Raw genomic sequence first — 21,302 nt, 5'->3', positions numbered from 1 at the left:
TTAAGTTAAATCCACAATTGCCACATGGCACAGCATCTCCATGTGTAACCTAAACTCATCAGTGGCCAAAAAGGGTGTGGCCTGGGAGAAGGGTGGGAGTGGAAAGGAGCCAGGAGTTAGGTTACTATGGTGATTTTCCTCACTAGGTTCATTACTTAAAACGGTTCTAGGAGCCAACACATACCTCTCAGCCACTACAAAGCCTGATGTGGCTAGCACTGGTGGTTTGGGTATTCCCCAGCTGAAGAAGTTGCAGCAATATCAGGCTAAAAAACATAGAGTGGGAAAAATTAGACAACATTAGAACTAGAAGAGACTGTAAAGTTGATATAAGGTAAAAGTTCCCAACATGTATGCTCTAGATCTTGGGGACATCAGGGCAAAACTGAATTATTAAAAAAGGCCCCCAGATCCCTAGGTGTAGAAAGAAAAGACATCTGTTGGGAACCACCTATGTGATCTAATCTCACATTTTAGCTGACAAGGCTGGAGACAGAAGTAATTTGTCTGTGTCTGTAAAGCTGATTTGTAGGGGAATTTGTACTAGAATCCATGTTTCCTGATTTCTACTCTTTCCTCTTCACCCCACTTGCTTATGTCCTCCCACACATGTTTGGGCAGATTAACTTTTCCCACTGGGATTGAAAATTGAAAATGAAGCCCATGATCTATAAGCACAGGGAACTCAGACCTGAAGATGAGAACCTGTGGTATCCAACATGAGGCAGTGGCTTTAATGTCATGGAATTATCTCTACCAGGAGAATGGACTTTGTCTCCTTGAGGTAGGTTCTTCAGGGCAAATGTGAGAAAGCCTCAGTCTGTCCTATGCCTTGCAGACTGCTTACTGCTTGTATAGTGCTCATTACTAAAGGAAATTCCAGAAAAATGGGCAGAACACTCCCCTACCCGACCCCTCACACTGATAGATAAAGAGAGGAGAAAGTCACTGTAGAGATAACCCCAAAAACCCTGAATTCATCTTGAATAGAGATACCAAATTAAAGTGAAGAGTGAGGACAAAATATCTACATTTGGACTACAACTTCCCAAGCAGCCAGATTGACCAGGAGAGTGATATGCTCTGTGCTTTCCTAAGACGTCTGTCCTGGGAATGTAAGGTCTAGAAAAATCATCCCAGGATCCTGTAGACTCATCCTCTGCTCAGGCAAGTACTTTTCCACCTGCTGAAATGTGCATTCATGCCAAATATCAATTTGGTCCTGAAGGGCGACATCAGTTGCTGAAAAAAAGAGCATATAGCCTTAGAGCATGTGTGGGCAGGACTTGGGTGGTCCCAGCATTTCCTTTAGTCACCTAAAAACCCTGTGTGACAGTAAATCACGACCTAGTTGTAAAGCATCTTGAATATCCTCACCCCACCTCCTGCCATTAGAGTCCAGCTACTTGACAGTGCTCACTTCAGGTGGTGCCTGGAAATTACCTAAGGAGCCTTTGAAAACTCGTCTGATCTGGACCTCAGTAGATTGCACAGGGATTCTGGTTTCACCTCGGGTAGGACCTGTGTATTAGTATCCTTAAAAATTTGGTTTTAATGTGTAGCCAGGTGTGAGAACCACTAAGCTAGATGGAGACATGCTAGAAGGGTACAAATCATCTAAAGATACTGCTGCTGGTGACAGTGGTTGCCGTCTTTCCTGGCTACATCAGAACAATCTCCCGGTATTTCCTTCCCAGGGAAATGTCTGAATTTATCTAATAATAATAATAATGATAATAATAACGAAATATATTACCACTACCTCAACAGCAGCTACCATTTCTTCTTACGTGTGTCACATAATAAGCTAATTATATTGTACACATTTTTTTTCAGTCAATCCTTGCAGCTACCCAGTGAAAGAGGTGTTATTGTCTCCATGCCATAAATAAAACAAGCACAATGAGGCTCTAAGTTAGTGCCAGAGGAGCAGGGGTTAACTCAAGCTTCTCCCAAAGGCTGCATGTAATAACCCCTGCACCCACAGGCAAAGCTTCCTCAACCCCCTCTTTCACATCTCTTATTTTAAAGTTTCTTTCCTCAGAGGGATTATGAGAAAGCCAGATAAAAGAAATAAGTACCAGCCAACCAAGTTTTCTTGGGGTTGAAACAATGTCAACAGAGTAGCAGTGGGAAGGCTAATGAGGTAGAGTGTGAATAGTGGAATCTGTATAAAAAGAGGCTCTATCTTTTTCAAGTAAATATAGTAACTCTTGTGAGGTGCTCAAGTATTTTTGTGGAGAAGTTCTACCCATCCTGACTGAAGGCTCCTACACCAGCCCCTCTGAGAGAAAGTTCACCTTTGGAACACCCTCTGACCATAGGGAGAGCTTTCACCTTGTCCCTGCCCTTCCTCACACTGAGCCTGCCTCCCATCCCTGTCTGGCTCCCCTGACCACCCATGGACACAGCCCTCCCTCTCACTGAGGTCTCTGCCAGCCCCTGGGATTCCCGTTCCAGCTGATGATCTGCTATGGTGGTACCTTGCCCTGGGTAGAACCTGATGTCTATCTTTCTTGAGACCTGTGAGATCCCAAGTTTCACATTCTTTGATTGACAAGGGGCCTGGGCCCTGCAGCAGCTCAGTCCTTTGTTCCAGTTCAGGGAGCACTCTCGCCCATTTCTCTTCCTCCCTCCCATATTCTCTGCTCCTTTATCTGCTTCCATATGCACTTTCAGTCTCCTCTGGGTTTGTTTGAGGCCACCACCTCCAGCACCAAATGAAAAGTATCTTCCTGTCCTCCTGACCCTTCCTTCTGCTAGAAACATGCCTAGGTATGACCATCTTCAATCTTCCAGCAGACAACCTTCCAGCTTAACTATGGTGCTGAAATTTTAGTGTTCATAAAAACCACCCCTGAACTCTTCTAGAATGAAATTCTGTATACAGTGTGCTCTTGGTTTTGGGGATATATTCCCATGATTCATCGCTTACATACAACACCCAGTGCTCATCCAACAAATGCTCATCACCTATCTTCCTGTCCACCTACAATCCCCATCAACCCTCAGTTTATTCTTTGTATTTAAGAATCTCTTATGGTTTTCCTTCCTCTCTATTTGAAACTATTTTTCCCCTTCCCTTTCCCCATGGTCTTCTGTTAAGTTTCTCAAATTACACACATGAGTGAAAACATACTGTATGTTAGCTAACTTGACAATAAATTATAGTTAAAAATAAATAAATAAATAAATAAATAAATAAATAAATAAATAGAAAGTTGATCTATCACCCCCCCAAAAATGATCTCCTTTCTGCCCCTTTTCTGCCTTTAAAAACCTTTTCTCTTCTATAGCTCGATAGAGCTCCTTTCTTTCACTAAATGGAATGCTGCTTAATTCATGAATCATTGAATAAAGCCAGTTTGATCTTTAAATTTAAGAAAAAATGAAATTCTGATCTCATCACCCTATAGTGTCTGACTCAATACATCTGGTATAGCCCCAAGAATCTTACTGAATATTCCAGATGATTCTGATGTGGTGGATTCAAGGATCACACTTTGAGAAATAATTTCCCAAAGCCACCACCCCAAATCTACAACCTTTTTCTAAAAAGAAATGCATCCTTGTGATCTCTGCTTCTTCCTCTTATCTCTTCCCTGTAATCTGATATCCCTGTCCCTCTTCCAGTCTTCACTGAACTGATCCCTGGTTGATGAAGCAGTGACCTCATGCTTAGCAAATCAATGACCTAGCATTTGCATCTCATTTCCCTGCCCTGTCTCTGGTGTTTGGAGGGGCCACTCACCCACTTACCCACTTCTTAGAACTTGCAATCTTTATCTGTGTGTGTGTGTGTGTGTGTGTGTGTGTGTATTAAAATATACACAACATAAAATTTACCCTTTTGAAACTTTTAAGTGTTCATGAAGTGAACACTGAAGATGGCATTAAGTATATTCATAATGTTCAGTTCTCTTACTTGAATAACTACACACTGTTCTTTTCTCTCAAATTCTTATCCAGAAAAATTCTTTGCTATAGCCTCTTCCTCCTCCTGGTCCCTAAATTCCTGCCCTCAGTCCTGACCCCCAAAACTTTCTACACTGGCTCTCTCAATTCTTTCTCCTCTATATCTGTTATTTCTAACTGGTGAACACCCAAATGTTTCTCTCTAGATTTGGTCTCCTTCCTGGACGCTAAATGCACATTTTGCACTGCTTGCTGAACTTCTTTAGTTTGGTACCCAATAGGCATCTCAGATTCGACATTGCCAAACTGATTTAATCACTGTCCTGTAACACACTTCGTGGTTTATGCAATGGCATCACCATGTTTCAATTACTTCAACACAAGCCTGGGAATAAATTGTAAACCTTTCCAGTACCTTAGCCTATTGACCTACACAAGTAATTGAAAAATCCTGTTGATTATACCTTTAAAAATATTTATGTCCATGTACCTATTAGGAATTTTCTATAGTTTGAGTATATTTGGGATACTGTGGTGAATAGGGCTCATAAGCTTACTAGCTCATTGGGGAGACCTTGACCATAGAGTATCATGGGAATTACAGACAAGCAAACCCCTGAATCATACCTAGGATACCAGGTTCCATGAGCACACAGAAGAACAAGCATCCCTGGCTGCATATTAGTACCAGAGGAACTTTTGGAAAATACCAGTAGTTTCATCTTAGGTTAATTACACCTCCTGTTCATTTCATCTGCCTAAAATTGGTCTAATACATACAAACCATTTTAAAAATATAATTTATTAAAGAAATTGTGGTTTATATACACAATGGAATACTACGTGGCAATGAGAAAAAATGAAATATGGCCTTTTGTAGCAACATGGATGGAACTGGAGAGTGTGATGCTAAGTGAAATAAGCCATACAGAGAAAGACAGATACCATATGGTTTCACTCTTATGTGGATCCTGAGAAACTTTAACAGAAACCCATGGGGGAGGGGAAGGAAAAAAAAAAAAGAGGTTAGAGTGGGAGAGAGCCAAAGCATAAGAGACTGTTAAAAACTGAGAACAAACTGAGGGTTGATGGGGGGTGGGAGGGCGGGGAGGGTGGGGGATGGATATTGAGGAGGGCACCTTTTGGGATGAGCACTGGGTGTTGTATGGAAACCAATTTGACAATAAATTTCATATATTAAAAAAATAATAATAATAAATAAAAAATAAATAAATAAAAATATAATTTATTGACAAATTGGTTTCCATACAACACCCAGTGCTCATCCCAACAAGTGCCCTCCTCAATGCCCATCACCCACTTTCCCCTCTCCTCCACCCACATCGAGTTTGTTCTCTGTATCCAAGAGTCTCTTATGGTTTGCCTCCCTTCCTCTCTGTAACATTTTTCCCCTTTCCCCTCCTCCATGGTCTTCTGTTAAATTTCTCAGGATCCACATATGAGTGAAAACATATGGTATCTGTCTTTCTGCCTGACTTATTTCACTTCACATAATACTCTCCAGTTCCATCCACATTGCTACAAATGGCCAGATTTCATTCTTTCTCATTGCCAAATAGTATTCCATTGTATATATAAACCACATCTTCTTTTATCCATTCATCAGTTAATGGACATTTAGGCTCTTTCCATAATTTGGCTATTGTTGAAAGTGCTACTAAAAACATTGGTGTACATTTGCCCCTATGCATCAGCACTCCTGTATCCCTTGGGTAAATTCTTAGTAGTGCTATTGCTGGGTCATAGGGTAGTTCTATTTTCAATTTTTTAACGAACCTCCACACTGTTTTCCAGAGTGACTGCACCAGTTTGCATTCGCACCAACAGTGCAAGAGGGTTCCTGTTTCTCCACATCCTTGCCAGCATCTATAGTCTCCTGATTTGTTTATTTTAATCACTCTGACCAGCGTGAGGTCATACCAACTATTTTTAACAGTAGTAGAAAGGTATTTAAAAAGAAAATACCATACTAATGAAATCAGATGATTTCTGAGACTTTGTTTTCTAAGAATCCAAGAAAAGGGAGAAGTAGATGGAATATAGGTAAAACAAGATTGATCAAAAGTTCATCACCCTGCAAGGGGGTTGATTATGCTATTTTCTATTTCAGATAAGTCTGAGATTGTCCATTATACATTTTTTTAAAGATTGTGTGTGTGTGTGTGTGTGTGTGTGTGTGTGTGTGTGTGTGTGTAATGAGTAGAAGTTACAGAAAGCAAGTGATTAAAAAAATTTTGAATAAAGAAAATATATGAATGGGCACTTTTCAGGCAGAGAGCATTAGTATCTTTTTAATTCCCGCTCCCAGAAACCAGCTTCATTCAGGCCTGTACTGTCTTTCTCCTGGGTTGTTACATTATCCACCTATTATAAACTGAATGCTTGTGTCCAGCCCCTAAATTCATGTGTTGAAACCCTATCCCCCAGTATGATGATACTAAGAGGTGAGGCCTTTGGGAGGTGATGGGGGATTAATGATATTATGAGAATGGGGCCCTCCTAAAGTGGATTTACTGCCCTTCTAAGAGTCAAGCAAGACTCTTTCTTCCTTCCCCTTTTTGCTCTCTGCCATGTTAAGGCTACAAGAAAGTGGCAGTCTGTAACCTAGACAAGGGCTCTCAACAGAACTTGGTCATGCTGGCATGCTGATTTTGGACATCTAGTCTCCTGAACCATGAGAAATAAATTTATTGTATATATAAGACATCCAATCTATGGTTCTTTGTTATAATAGCTAAAACTAACAACTTCTAACTGTCTTTCTATCTCCAGTTAATTCATTTGTTCTCCTTTATTCAATAAATATTTATTAAGAGCCTTTTATGTACTACTCACTATTCCTGACATTGGGAACACAGCCATTTACAAAAAAAAAAAAAAAGACAAATCTTGTCTCAGGATATTTACACTACATAGGAGGACAGAAGTAAGTAAACTTGTTTTTAACTGAAGTATAATTGACATTAAAATATCCTATTAGTTTTAAGTGTATGCCATATAGGTACATAGTCTTATTATGTCAGGTCCTAGTATTCTGATATGATGGTATCAGTGGTGGAAGCTATGTGTTTGCATGAGTGATTTTCTATCTCCTCTAGGCCTGCAAGTGTCTTTGAGAATAGGCTGGTTATTCCCCTTTTATCTCCTTCTGGAAGGAGATGGTGAGCACTAGTTCCCTTTCAGATGGGCTAAGTGCTATACCAAACCTCAGGCATGGAGAGCTTGCAGAACAAAGCCTCTGGGAAATAGAGAAGGTGCTAGGATCAACTGAGGAAATATGCAATGAGGCAGCCCACGGACTTAACAAGGCATTCTTAGCTCTGAGGCTGATTTCAGAATCATATTAGATGGAGAAGAAGACGACTGGATACTCATAGCCCAACTTCTATGGCTCAAACTGATGGTTGGTTAGGGAGACCAAGTGTCCCAGCATGTCCCAGACTTGGGGATTCCCTAGGATGTGGGGCTTTTAGTAATAATGTGAGGATGTTTCCAAGCAAATGAGGACAGATGGGCACACTAGTGTAGGGCTGTGCCATTAGGGCTGAAGCATTTCTTTCCAAAGGAACATTCTAGTATATAATATGGTGTATGGCGATGTTTAAAATGACATGATACAAATAGGCAAATTATCTTTAATCAGTTGATGTCCTCCCCCAATGTGGTCTTTGTGAACCAATGGCAGACATAAGTCTGTGTTGATGTGAACATAGGAAGAGTCCCCACCTTGCCTTCTGCCAGGATTTATCACCCACTGTTTAAAGTCTGAGGAGTCCTTCTCTGTGGGGTATGTAACTTAAGAATCCCCTAAGTTGTTTAGACTTTGATATGACTAAAGAAACTTGTTAAATTGATATCTCACTGTTTCAGTAACCAGGTTTTTAGACTAAATGAGAGCACTAGTATTAGTACTTTTTGGGGTACCCAGATGTCTTCTGAGAAGTGCCTCACTGGTAGCAGGGATAGTCTTTACTTTCCTGGGAATCACAGTCTCACAGAAGATTGCACAAATAGTGGATGCTGGCTCATGACTGGCTAATTTATTTCTTCCTCCCCACAGTGTGAAGTTTAGCCAAGGAATATCTAGTTAGCTATGGAGACCGTATTTATTCAATTATGACTGTTCTGTCAAGGGGCTAGTTAATAAAGAATTAAGATCTTTCTATGCATTTGATTCTCTTTGAGGTATGGGGATTCCAGAATGAGATACTTTCTTTGAGGATGCCCATTTGGAACCACCACACCAGCAAGTAAGCAGAGAAGGACGCTCTGCAAAGAAATGCTGGAAACTGTAGAAGTCTCCATGTCAAACCAGATATGAGAGACCTGGGTTCAGGAAGGAGGAAAGAAAAGAAAGCTTGACCACATCCATGCCCCATTTCTGGTTCTATACCACCTACCCTTAGTCCCAGGAGGTCCCTTGTGTATTTCCAGTAATTGTTTCCTTTTATATGCCCAGGTAGGCTTTTACTCCTTCAACCAGATAAACTCTGAATTTATTTTGCCAATACTCTACAGATGAGGATGAGCTGGTGAATTGGTTTGAATCCATTCTTCTGTTCCCAGAACATGTTCAGAATGTTTCTTCTTCAATAGTTTTCCCAAGCTTGCTGTGTAATGGTGGTGATTCTCTTGCTGTCTTCTGATTAATGCAGAAGCAAGGAAAAGCAGATTAGGAAAAAACACATGCAAACGGCAGCACTTGTACTTTCTTTTTCTCCTGGTCTCCTAGAATCTTAAACATGTGATACTGCAAAGATGATATGGATACCGTGTGAACATCCAAACACTTATTTACCAAAATTAACAACCATCACAGTTCAATCTTAAAATAATTTAGTAACTATTTTTCCCATTAGTCTCTAATTCAGATTATTTTAGTCTATTAGCTAATTTGTTTAAGATTCAAATATATCCATGTGAGCTGGAAAGATTCTTCATGGGCATAATGATCCTAAATTTTCTCCTGGTCTTTTATACTTGAGAAACCTGAAGATTTGGTTTATAGAGGGCATGCTTCTTGTTCCAGAATTTCATAAAATTTGAACTTAGCCACAAATTTTGGCTATAGCCACAAATAAGAAGGGATTTCAATGAACAATTCATCCGTATGGGTTAACCAGAAAGGTGAACCAGAAAGGCACTTCTGATGGACACAGGATCCCACTTCATGTACCCACATCTGCTCTGAGAATCCCTGGGGAAATATCAGAAATGGATTCAGTGTGGGAAGGTGGGAGGTGGGCAGAGACCATACAAAGTACCCCCTGACTCCCTAACCTGTGCAGACTCCCTTCCCTTCTGGCTCCTTGAACCACCCAGGAAGCTCAGGAACCTGGATGCTGAGTAAAACCTGCATCACAGAGTTAGAACCACATTGTACCCTTGATCTTTTAGACCAGAGTCAGCAAACTACAGCCCACAGACCAAATCCAGGTCCCCAACACTGTGTTCAATGTTTTGTAAAATTCTCTTGAAAACAGCCACAATATTTGTTTATGTATTGCGGCTGCTTTGCTGCAACAGCAAAGTTGAGCAGGTGTGACAGAGACAAAGCCTAAAATATTTACTATCAGGTCCTTTATAGAAGAGATTTGCCAGCCCCTGTTCTCGACCTACAATAAGTAAAAAGCATCAGAACTCTTGCAAGTGTTCTAGTACTTTCTTCTTTATGACTAAGCCTATTTCAGACTGTAAGTTTATGGGAGTGGCAAGATAGGTCATTCTATTTGGAGTTTAAGTGAAATGTTATCAGAAGCCATTCCCTTGATCAACATGGACGGCTTTCTTAGATAAGCTCTAAATTTGTTCTCAGGCTCCCCTAGAGATTTCATAATTTTATGGGGTGGATGCAGCCATCGCTCAAGTCTGACACAGCTGCCAATGTCATGATATCCAGTAAGAGATGTCATCTACAGGCTGCCATGGAGTCAGAGGAGTAAGCTTGCCCCTTCCTCCTTATGGCCTTTGCTTAGTGCATAGTGAAGCTAAATCTCTCTGTTCTGCATTGTGTTAAGTTCTGTGTGGCATATAAAACAAAAATGTTACAAAGGGCTGCCACCTTCAAGAAGCTTACAATCTTGCTAATATTCCTAATAACTGTGCAGACAGCAAGTAATTATAATTTTCCTCCAAAAGGGGAGATATGAAATAGATAATTAGGTTATAAGCTTATCTGAAACCAGGGATGAAAATGGAGTCATAGAAAATAGTAAGAAGAAAGTTTTTTTTTTTTTTTAGCATATATGCTATATGCTATATATGAGGAAGACATTTCTCCAATTGACCAGGATATATTTTACCTAGAATTAAAAGTGTTCCAAGATCAGTGCAATAGAGGTAACTACTTAAACATGCTCTGGGATGAAATGGGGAAAATTGCTGGCAGCTGACAGAGTACAGCTGTTTGATAGACATACACAAGAATTATTCCAAGTTCTATAACTTCTATATAATAGAGGAGCCTTATTCAATCTGGAATTTGCTATACCCACCTGAGCGAGAAGCATAGGCTCCTACTGCACTAAGGCACTCAAGGAGAGAGAACATAAAAAGCTACAGTTTCATGAAAATAGAAATACATTTCTGGGATAGCCAAGCAGAAGTCTTTTGAAAAATGTTTTGAAGGCAGAGAATGGCCCTTTAGATCTGGAAAAAACACAGCTAACTCAATAGATAAACAGGGAGAAAGCCTCATCACTTAAAGTCTGAACAAACATCAGACACAGGAGAACTTAGGGTTTGCAAAAATAAGTATGAATGCCCTGATAGGAGATGCAGCCACACTGGAGCAGAGCAGAATGGAACATGACATGTAACTTCAGCACACAGCACAGAGCATACGGAGACCAGGGACAGGCAAGGGACCCTTTGAGGCTGTGAGTTATTATCACTCCTTGAGAGGGAACCTAAAAGAAAATATAAGGACCCAACCGTGTGATTTATTGCCCATAATGTATATAATTATAATTAAACCAGGTAAAATATTCTTTTTTGGTAATAAGGATGAAGTTCTTTTTCTTGTTTCTTTTAAAATATTTTTTTTTTAATTTTTTTTTCAACTTTTTTTTTTTTATTTTTTTTTTTATTTTTGGGACAGAGAGAGACAGAGCATGAACGGGGGAGGGGCAGAGAGAGAGGGAGACACAGAATCGGAAACAGGCTCCAGGCTCCAAGCCATCAGCCCAGAGCCTGACGCGGGGCTCGAACTCACGGACCGCGAGATCGTGACCTGGCTGAAGTCGGACGCTTAACCGACTGCGCCACCCAGGCGCCCCCTTTTTCTTGTTTCTTAAACCTCAGATAGAAGAAAACCTTTATTGCATGGACAGTAGCACCCAGGATCAGATGGCTGGTGCTGGTGAGTTGTGAAGTAATCCTGCAGAAAACTTTCTCAGGCTCAGGCCCATCTGGGGCACCACTGACACACAATTACTGTGTGCAAGGCACTGTCCTTCCCTGAGGCTGTTCACTTTTCCCTCTGAGAATATTCAGTTCTTTATTTTTTTAATGCCTGATGGTCAAGGAAGGGTACAAAATTTTCATGGATCATATTTCTTCTCCTCCATTTTGTTACCTTGAAAGCAACCCCCCCAAATAAATCCAGGACAGCAGACCTAAGTGAAAACCGTAGCCAGTGAGTCCTGGTGGGATTAGCAGCTTTGGGAGCAAAGATTTGTTAAAGAGGTTAGGTCTACTGGTTATTAACCAAAACAATTTAATTAGGTTCAATGATACTGCATGTGGCAAGGCAGGAAATATGTGCTGATAGTTTTAGAACAAAATTGTGCGAAGAGTTTAACAATACATGAATGCTTTGTACAGTCCCTAGGAAGACATTAAGAAAAATTAGACTTATAGACACATTTCCCAAAGCATTAATTGCATTCCAATTTTTCTAGAAAAGATATTATGATTTATATTGATTACAGTTTCTGATGTAGGCTAATATCCTTTCGGGTCGGTTTCTAACAGTTCTAAGAACTCTTAGAAATGTACGTAGTGTAGCTAATTGTTCCTCCACAAAATTTACTTAATACTGGCTTAAGAATTTTCACTTTTGATACCTGAAGCTTTTGTTTTTCAGATACATCTGTTCTATCCCTCGCTTATAAACACCAAGCACTCTGAGAGCAATAAGGCTGTCTACTGTCAGAAAGCCAGGCCTGCTAATTAGACCACAGGAAATCCTCAGCTCAGCACACTGGACAGGCCCAGGGTGAAGGAGCCCAACCCACTCCTTGGAAAAAATCCAGCAAGTTATCAAAGTTCTGCTCCCTATGTTATTTCCATGACACATATATTATATATACCAGAAATGTTTATCCAGCAGGGAATGCAAACCCAATCAAAGGTGCCTTATCTTATATCAAAGCCATGCTAAATTAAAAAATAGAAAATATTTCCCCTATGTCCTGATTTAGATAATGCTGATGAAATATAATCAAGAAGTACATGTCACACAACTCCAAAAGAGGAGACACAAACACAGACAATCTATGCATAGGAAAAACATTAAAAGAATAAAGCAAAGGTAAAAGGGGGACTGAGGTTTTTATGAGCATAAATTCTTTTAATAATTTTTTTTTCCAAAAAATGAAACCTGCACCTCTATCCCTAACAACTTTCTGACATCACTGCCCAGGAAAGCCACATAGCTCTTAGATTGGATGGGCTTTAGGATTCCTCAGGATGTGGAATCCACTAGCTTTCCTTTCCTATTAGTGCTTTCCCCCTCTTTGCTAATGGATCATAATTATTTATAAACCCACCTGTCTGGTATAAGAGGGTGGGCCACCAATGCTGGGAAGCACAAATTTCCCACACCATCCAACCACCTTGCCACTGCACTCACTGTCCTTGCCCTGACCTCTGCTTGACCACACCTGTAGGAGGTTTACCTGGGGCAGGGGGAGTAGGAAGGAGTAGGTAGGGCTTTGGGTGTCAGTCAACTGGAGACAGGCAACTTGCAAGGTGCATGATCTGACCCTGAGTCAGCCTGAAGTCTGCTGACCAACACTGGCCGTTCCTTACCTGGCTGCTCCATCCACCCTTCTCACCAACTTCCAGGAAGTACCAAAAAGCAAACATAAACTCTGATATGAACAACTCCAAGCTCTTGTTTTAAAATAGTTTGAATGCCTCTCCAGAGTAAGCCTGTTTGAGACCTCCAATATTCTTCAACTGGAGGGGCACAGGTAAGAAAGTCAGGTTCCTCTTTATGTACCTGTTAAAATTGCATCTGTAGCAATTTAAACAGCCAGCACAGATGCCCACGCCAAACCCTCAGGAACCAGTCAGCATGAAGCATCTCAGCTGAGATTTGCAGAACTAGGTTCTTGAGCTGTGAAAGGTCATTACCTCGAGTTTCTGTTTCAAACTTTTCGGACTGTGCAACTCTAACACATACTGAGATATAGGAGACTAGGGGAGAGGGAACCACCAAAAAGGGGAAAAGGAACTAATATTTACTTCCACTATCATGAAGAGATTATTCTGCCCTGTACACTTCGATATGGTGATTGCTCAAGTGTTTAACTCTTTTTTTAAAGATTGCAAATACCAGTGTGAACCGGTTTTGACAAGGAGTTCGCCTTAAAACTGCTCTGCCATTTGCAACATCTGATCAAGAGATTCCAGCTCCTCAGCTGGTGAAAAGAACCCTCAGTTCGTGAAATTATTAAAGTAAGTCTAAATGAAGCTTAATAACACTTAGCACTTCAAAGCACACTGAACATATTAACTAATTAATCACCACCTTACCCCTTCCAGGTATATAAATAACTATTATCCTCACTTTATAGTTGGGATAAATGAAGCAGAGGGTGGCAGTGCAGTTGCCCTGGGCCCCAGATGAAGTCGGCATCTATAGTAAAAGCAAAATCAGGCATTTCTGAAGGCCTTGTCTTTTGGCATATCCACTCTTCTCAAATTTTCCTTCCTTCTAGATCTCTGTTACAACATTTCACATTTGAAAAAAATTTTTTCACGTTTAGAGTTGGAGAGATTTCAAATCTTTTCCTAAATGTGACTGTTTCTGACATAGATACTTTAAAACCAAGGGGGTCCAAACTGATTAAAGTTGTAACAAATTGGAATGCTGGAAAGTTCATGTCATCAACCAAGGAAAGAGGTTAATCTGATTGAATAATGAGTTTCATCTGGATTTGCCTGTGCCATCTGTTGCAAAATGTTTTCCAAATTGTGCAGTGTGAATGCAGGATTTCACAGAATAGGAATATCAACTATTATAACAAAAGTAACATGTTTTTATCCTTCCTGAAAAAAAAAAGGTAAATCTCTCCCCAATGTTCATATCATATAAAGCAAACACATGGAGACATGACAGAGCAGGATTTAGAAAGCTGTACATGCCTCTGAGCAGTAAATTCCCCAAATTCCCCAAATTAGTCTGTAAACTTTTTTAGGCATTGATACTTCTTATACCAACACCTCATTGTCTCTAAAACCTTCAAGGCATATAACGTCTAATAAAGGGAATAGTTTTCTGATAAAGGAATATTAGAGCAGAAAGTGAAATTTGAGATTGCTGGCTTTAAGCCACAAAGTTGACAGGTAAATCTAGTCAGAGAAATGAAGCAACAAGAATGCAGATTCAGGTCTCCTAATTCTCAAGCCACTGCTTAGATAGAAGGGGATATTGTGTGTATTAGTTTGTAATTTTGCAGATGGCAGTTAGAGACAGACCAGCAATAGAACCCAAGGAAACTGACTCCCTGTTCTACATTCTCTTTACGGTACCATACTGACTCTGCAATTTCTTTAACTTTATTTTGTTTTGTTGTATTTTATTTACTGAATTTTCTATTTCATTTTAGTTGTCTTGATTCAGTGCATTCCCCAGTGCCACCATGAATAAACCATTGCTAGGTGGATAACAATTTCTTATGGGAATAATGATAAAATCAAGGGTTGTATTTTTAATCAAGAATGTAGCATCAACCAGACCATATATTTGAACAACAACATTCATATGGGCAAAGATTAAACATCCACAAACCTTTAAAACAATTTTCATCTCTCTAAGCCTCAATTACCTCATCTCTAAAATAGGCATAATGGTGGGGTCTATCTCATAATACTGAAGGATTTATAGAGATAATGTTACTAAAACACTCAACAAAGTGCTTCCTTAGCTTTTAGTAAGTGCTCTTAAAGTACTGGTTTAACTTTCATTAACTGTGAGTTATTTATAGCATCCTTCAGATTTTGTTGCTCATAATCCTCATAACAGTATTAAAAGTTAGGTGCCATTAGTATTCTTATTTTTTAAATGAAAAAAATAAATGCCCAGGGATGCAAAGTAACTTTCGCAAGGCACATAGCCAGTAGGTGACCCAGCTGGTATTTCAATCCAGAGGATTTGACTTCAGAGTCTATAACCTGTTCCACAAATGCAGTTGACATGTAATAAGTAATGTTAATATGATCACTTCATTTAAATAGAATAATTGGTATTCGGGTACATGTATTGGGAAAATTATTTTATAAAAGACTTCATTTTACTATAAAGTGAAATACATCAAAATTTAAACCTACTGAGCATGACATTGGCCCCAAAACTAATACTTTGGAGATATATGTACAGTAATTTAGAGGTGCTTTATACTTACATATGACCCATATTATTATAAAATATGGTCTAAGAAAGTTTGAGGTCAAGTTTCCTTTTTTTCTTCTCAATAAATTTCTTAGTCAACATAAATTGTCTAAAACTATTGTGTGAGGTTGGTGTTCCATACTTGTCACTGTTGTTAAGGACATCTGAGCTGTTTTTTTATTACTTGAAAGCACAGAGTTTTGTTTTTGTTTTTGCTTTTTCTAACATTTATTTTATTTTTGACAGATAGAGAGAGACTGAGCATGGGTGGGAGAGGGAGACACAGAATCCTAAGCAGGCCCCAGGCTCTGAATGGGGCTCGAACTCATGAACTGTGAGATCATGACCTGAGTTAGATGCTTAACTGACTGAGACACCCAGGCACCCCTGATTTTTTTTTAATTGTGAGAGATTTAAAGTGTACTTAAAGTAATAGAAAATAAAGGAAAGTGCTCAAACATACCACCACCCAGCTTTGTCAGACTTTTGTGTTTGATAAATTTCAACACTATTTAATTAAAACTCTTAGGAAAATAGGGATAGAGAGGAAATTCTTGAATTGAAAATGCATAGCTACCCACATTCCACAACTAACAGATTTTGTGTGTTGTTCCTTTTAAAGCTGATAATGCCTACACAAGAATGACCACTCAGCATCCTGTGTCCACTGTTGCTCTGGGCTTGGAGGACTCAGCTACAGCCAGGGAAAAAATGGAGGAAAGATGCAAAGGAAACCATAAAACTGGAATCACTCCCTTTGTGGTGGTGGCAATGAGTTTTGTTGTTATTTTCTAGTTTATTTGAAAGTTTGCTAGAGAACATGGTGTAATAACAATTCTTTGATTTTGTTGAGACTTGCATTTGGGGCAAATGTGTGGTCAATTTTAGGCAATGTTCCATTCATACTTGACAAGAATGTGACCTTTTAACTTGGGGGCACAGAACCCCTTATATTACAGTTAAGATGGTTGATCTTGTTAATTGCATGGCTAGACACGGTGTAAAAACTGTTCATTGTGCTCCTAACCCCTTAATTCCTAATCTTTATGAGGGTCCTCTGTGCCCAAAAGACCCAAATTGTCACTGATTGTCCCTGCTTTGAGCCAGGCATCACCAAGAATTATCCTAAACTCAATTAAGCTACATAATCAGAGAATTAATTTGATTGACTCTTTGGGTGCTTGAATTTCTTTTGCAAAGATCCCACTAAGCAGCATGAACCCTCCAGGACTGGGGTGCTTGGCCTCTGGGAGAACAACCTGCTGGGATGGGAGATCTCAGGAGCTCTCACTCAGTTGTTTTCCACACCACAGGTAAATGGCTGCAAAAAGGTCAGGGCAAAAGTCTTGACTTTTTAAAGATATTATTTACCAGTTCTTTCAACAAATATTAGTTGAGCACCTGCTGTTCTAGTGCCTTGAGGTAAACTGTGATTTCATTCTACCCCCAAGGTAATTCCATGCTTTAGAGGAAGAGGGAGAGAGTAAATGCAGATACTAATTATTTAAATCCCAGGCTGCACTAGTTTAAACGAATCTAAGATTTATGGCTCTTTTATGCCATACAACTGAATCCCAATGCCTCCTGTCATGCCTTTTCTTCTCTTTGCTTCCAATAGTAAATATTTTGTCATAATAAAAAGTGACTTTATGAATGGTTTCTCCCCAAACCTCACATCAAGTTGATGGCAGGGTCAGCTTTTCAAACTTCTTTCAACAAAGTGTCTCGTCCCTGGCCCTACCCATGCTTCTCTCTCACATGTGTGCATGTGGGCGTGCACACACACAGACACACTTGTCTCATCTTGTCATTTATGACCCCCAAACAGATCAGGCATTTTCTTTATGTGTGCTATTTTCTCTGCTACTGTCTCTTTCTATCATCCATTCATTGTAAAATATATTTATTAAGTGCCATTGTTCTAAGCACATCTATGGAATACAAAAGGGAATAAAATCAGCAAAAATCCCTGTCCCAAAGAGCTTCACATTCCAATGACTCATCATCATTATTGCTACCATCTATTGAGCACTTCCTGTATGCTAGACTCTGTTCTAGCTGCTTTACCTATGCATTATCTCTAATTCTCAAAATTTCCCTGTAAGATGAATTATTAATCCCATTTAACAGATGAAGAAATTTAATCTCATATAGAATAATGAGTCACCTGATTCCAAAGTCTTCACTGTTTCATACCATGGTGATAATCTTCCAGCTGACCAAAACAAACAGCTTGCTTCTTTGTGAAATCTTTGCTGACCCCCTTTACCCCTAAGCCTCCTACCCATCTTCATGATGTCACTGGGCTTCCGCTATAGTTAGCTGCGATGCATCTTTCTCTCCTGGGTCACTCAAGCTGCAGATCAGAGAACGTTCATCATGGTATTGTCAGTGCTGAGCACAGTACCAGATCAAATTAAAATAAGAGATATTGAATTACTAAACAAATGCCTTCTGGCCAACCTTAGTCCTCAAGCATCTTCATGGAAGCCACCCATCAGAGGTGATGGTAATTGTCTCAAGGTTGTACAAACAGATTGGGAACTTCTTTCCCTATTTGCTCTTGTTCTGCCATTATTCTTCACAATAAGCACCTAAAATGCTGAGTCATGCAGCTGGGTGGAGTATCCTAACCAACTTAAATGAGACAATGTACTTGTGTAAAATCATATATAATAAAAGATGATACAATGTAATAAAAAACAAAGCTGGTATTATTACTGTTGTTTAAGCAAGTTTTTGGCCCTTTAGCTAACAAAGCCCCATAAGCCCCATTAGGCAGCTGTTCATTTTGTCTTAAGTACTGCAGTTTTACTCCAAAAACTTTATCTATATTCTTCCTCTATAAAGTCATAAATGAAGTTTACTTTTCAAAATCAAGATTAATTTGCTTAGCAAAACACATTTCTAAAATATTTTCCAAACTTAATAACTGATGTTCTAAACTCCAATCTTCTTTTTCTTCAAAGCAATTTGCCCTTTTCTCAGAGAATCACTAGATAAGAAACAATCATGGCAAACATCTTCTATGCTTCATGTGTTCCAGGCACTTGTATAAATGGTTTCCAACTACTATCCTCTTTTAATCCTAAACTATGGTTTGGGCACTATTATTATCATTCTCATTGTATGTGTGAGGAGATAACTCAAGATCACTAAGTGGCAGACCCCGGATTTGAATCCAGGAGAGCAAATTCTGGAGTCCACACTTTACTTTTTAATTTCTCAATTAGATGATTCAAAAATCAAAACAATCTAAAGAGGTATACTGTGCAGAGTCTTGCTCCCACTACAGTCTGCCTGTTTTCTCTTTGCCCACTGACTTCAACTCCAATATGCAGGTAGCATTTTTATTAGTTTCTGGTGTATCCGTTTGGAGTTTTTAATGTGAATGCCAGCACATAAAAGTAATATGTTCTTATGTTCCTCCCTTTCTTACACAAAAGCTAGTGTGTGACACACACTTTGCTTTTCTCTGTTAATAATAAGTCTTTGAGATCTTTCCACATCAGTTCATAAATAAGCCTTCTCAACCTTTATACATACATATTTTGTCATACGGGTGTGCCATAGCTTCTTTAACCAGTTCTGTATTGATGGAAATTGGATTGTTTCAATTTTAATTGCTTCTGCATTGTTGCCTCAAATAATCTTGTTGTCCATCTTTTCCTATACGTTTGGTGTATCTGCAGGGTAAATATCCAGAAGAGGGATTTTCAGGTCAAAAAATAAATGTTTTTATGATTTTCTTAATATTGACAAATTCCTCTCTATATTCATTGACTAATTTACGTATCTTCCTGCAAATGCCTATTTTCTTGCAGCCAACAGAATGCGCTATTAAATGTACTTGAATTTTTGCCCATTTACAGGTGAAAAAAAGATTCATTGAATTCGTATTTCTCTTATTACCAATGAGGTTGAACATCTTCTCACATGTTAAGGCTTGTTCATCATGTTTTCTTTTCCATTCTTTTTTCTTGTTTGTATCCCTCACTCACTTTTCCATTGGTTTATTGCCCTTTTTCTTAATGAAATCTGGGATGTTCTTTAAACCATTTTGCTATGGTTTAAACTTCCCAGAAACCTGAAGGCAATATTACTAATGTTATTGAAATGTTTTAAGTTAAAAGACCTCCCTGATTACTTAAAAAAAAAAACATTTATTTATATTTGAGAGAGAGAGAGCACCATGAGCAGAGGAGGGAGACAGGGGATCTGAAGTGGGCTCTGTGCTGACAGCGGAGAGCCCAATAGAGGTTTGAACTCACGAACTGAACTGCGAGATCATGACCTGAGCCAAAGTCAGAGGCTTAACCGACTGTGCCACCGACGCACCCCATCACTGATTACTTTTAACATTAAACTCTATTCAGCAAATAAAATAATTCATATTAATATTCTATAAACTCTAGTCTGTTAGTTATTCATTAATATAATAGAGACAAAGAGAGACAATAATGTAAAAATGTAAATAAGATTCAGATCTCAAGAATTTCACTAACAAGAGATTGATTAATCCTAAGAACCTTTCATGTTTACTCAGCTGATAAATAACCATTTCAAGAGTGAGGAAATAAAAGAAAATTAAAATATTTTTCTTATGTCACCTTTCTGAAGCATGTGGAAATTATATTTAGTGTCTAGATTTCTCTGAATTTCTAAAACACTGTGTAATTTTTAAAAATTTCAAAGCACTCTTAAACTCATTGGAAATCAACAGACCATCTCCTTAGAGACAAGAACTGAGCAGTTGCCCATAGCAACCATCCTAAACCTTCTGACTATTTATATCTCCAATCCCCAGATCTCAGGCAACTGGTTGTCTTGGATTGTAGGTACTCAAAACTGTAGGAAACACTTTGCAATTTCTAGCCATCGGTGCATCTTTAAATACCAGCGTAAATTCATAGTCTCTCCCCATTTCTCTGGTCTGGGGAAAAGGAAGCTGAATGAGTCCAGGGTCTTCAGAGCCTGTCCTGGAACCAGAGCTCAACCAAGAGCTGCTACAAGGTCAGAATCAAAGGTGAAGGGTTAAGGCCATCTACCAGATCAAGGTGTTCAATGTCTCTGTGATTATTTGGTTATAAAAAGCTGGTAGAGTACTCCTGTATCCCTTGGGTAAATTCCTAGCAGTGCTATTGCTGGGTCATAGGGTAGTCTATTTTTAATTTTTTGAGGAATCTCCACACTGTTTTCCAGAGCGGCTGCACCAGTTTGCATTCCCACCAACAGTGCAAGAGGGTTCCCGTTTCTCCACATCCTCGCCAGTGTCTATAGTCTCCTGTTTTGTTCATTTTAGCCACTCTGACTGGTGTGAGGTGATATCTGAGTGTGGTTTTGATTTGTATTTCCCTGATGAGGAGCGACGTTGAGCATCTTTTCATGTGCCTGTTGGCCATCCGGATGTCTTCTTTTGAGAAGTGTCTATTCATGTTTTCTGCCCATTTCTTCACTGGATTATTTGTTTTTCAGGTGTGGAGTTTGGTGAGCTCTTTATAGATTTTGGATACTAGCCCTTTGTCCAATATGTCATTTGAAAATATCTTTTCCCATTCCATCGGTTGACTTTTAGTTTTGTTGATTGTTTCCTTTGCTGTACAGAAGCTTTCTATCTTCATGAGGTCCCAATAGTTCATTTTTGCTTTTAATTCCCTTGCCTTTGGGGATGTGTCAAGTAAGAAATTGCTGTTGCATGGATGGAACTGGAGAGTGTTATGCTAAGTGAAATAAGTCATACAGAGAA

General features: G+C 39.2%; 1 long non-coding RNA gene across 1 annotated transcript; it reads left to right on the top strand.

The window, feature by feature from the left end:
• The first annotated feature begins 9,698 nt into the window (after nt 1-9,698).
• On the top strand, nt 9,699-16,261 carry LOC122218973. The gene is made up of 4 exons (XR_006202206.1): nt 9,699-9,874; nt 11,239-11,296; nt 13,488-13,620; nt 16,179-16,261. It is a non-coding gene; the product is annotated as an uncharacterized LOC122218973 (long non-coding RNA).
• Nucleotides 16,262-21,302: the final 5,041 nt, after the last annotated feature.

Source organism: Panthera leo, chromosome B2 (genome assembly GCF_018350215.1).
Source record: "Panthera leo isolate Ple1 chromosome B2, P.leo_Ple1_pat1.1, whole genome shotgun sequence".
NCBI lineage: Eukaryota > Metazoa > Chordata > Mammalia > Carnivora > Felidae > Panthera > Panthera leo.
Note: the sequence above shows the minus strand (reverse complement) of the source record. Positions and strands in the feature narration are given on the sequence as shown.